This window comes from Colobus angolensis, unplaced genomic scaffold (genome assembly GCF_000951035.1).
Source record: "Colobus angolensis palliatus isolate OR3802 unplaced genomic scaffold, Cang.pa_1.0 Scaffold404, whole genome shotgun sequence".
Classification (NCBI taxonomy): Eukaryota; Metazoa; Chordata; class Mammalia; order Primates; family Cercopithecidae; genus Colobus; species Colobus angolensis.
This window is the reverse complement of record NW_012117422.1, coordinates 160848-162447: the sequence shown is the minus strand read 5'-3', so window position 1 is coordinate 162447 and position 1600 is coordinate 160848.

The following is a 1600-nucleotide window of genomic DNA, read 5'->3' as shown; positions in this document are numbered from 1 at the left end:
CCGGCCAGTGCACTCCAGCCCGGGCCACAGAGCGAGACTCCATCTCAAAAAATAATAATAATAATAAAATAAATAAATAAATAAATAAATAAATAAAGGGAAAGAGTACAAAAGAGAGAAATTTTAAAGCTGGGTGTCTGGGGGAGACATCACATGTCAGCAGGTTCCATGATGCCCCCTGAGCTGCAAAACCAGCAAGTTTTTATTAGCAATTTTCAAAAGGGGAGGGAGTGGACAAATAGGGTGTGGGTCACAGAGATCACATGCTTCAAAGGCAATAAAATATCACAAAGCAAATGGAGGCAGGGCGAGATCACAGGACCACAGGACGGGGCAAAATTAAAATTGCTAATGAAGTTTTGGGCACGCATTGTCATTGATAACATCTTATCAGGAGGCAGGGTTTGAGAGCAGACAACCGGTCTGACCAAAATTTATTAGGTGGGAATTTCCTCATCCTAATAAGCCTGGGAGCGCTACGGGAGACCAGAGGTTATTTCATCCCTTCGCCTTCAGCCATAAAAGACAGCCACCCCTAAAGTGGCCATTTCAGAGGCCTCCCCTCAGGGGCCATTCCCTTTCTCAGGGATATTCCTTGCTGAGAAAAATAATTCAGTGATATTTCTCCTGTTTGCTTTTGAAAGAAGAGAACTATGGCTCTGTTCCCCCCGGCTCACCGGCAGTCAGAGTTTAAGGTTAGCTCCCTTGTTCCCTGAACATTGCTGTTATCCTGTTCTTTTTTCAAGGTGCCCAGCTTCATATTGTTCAAACACACATGCTCTACACTCTGTGCAGTTAACGCAATCATCACAGGGTCCTGAGGCGACATATAACCTCCTCAGCTTATGAAGATGATGGGATTAAGAGATTAAAGACAGGCATAGGAAATCACAAGGGTATTGATTGGGGAAGTGATAAGTGTCCATGAAATCTTCACAAGTTATGTTCAGAGACTGCAGTAAAGACAGGCATAAGAAAGTATAAAAGTATTCATTTGGGGAACTAATGTGTCCATGAAATCTTCACAATTTATGTTCTTCTGCCATGGCTTCAGCCAGTCCCTCCGTTCGGGGTCCCTGACTTCCCGCAACACTGTGGCTACATTTATACTGCACCTTTACATTTCTCTTAACTACAAATGTGCCACGTAGTGTTTGCATGTGTAAGTTTTGAAAAAAAAAAAAGACTTTCTTTTTTTTTTTTTGAGATGGGAGTCTTGCTCTGTCCCCCAGATTGGAGTGCAATGGCGCGATCTTGGCTCACTGCAACCTCCGCCTTCCATGTTCAAGTGATTCCCCTGCCTCAGCCTCCCAAATAGCTGGGATTACAGGCGCCCACCACCACACCCAGCTAATTTTCATATTTTTAGTAGAGACCGGGTTTCACCAGTTTGGCCAGGCTGGTCTCAAACTCCTGAACTCAGGTGACCCACCTGCCTCGGCCTCTCAAAGTACTGGGATTACAGGCATGAGCCACCACGCCTGGCAAAGAAACTTTTTTTCTGAGACAGGGTCTTGCTATGTGCCCAGGCAGGAGTACAGTGGTGTGACCTTGGTTCACTGTAGCCTCAAACTCCTGGGCTCAAGCGATCCTCCTATCT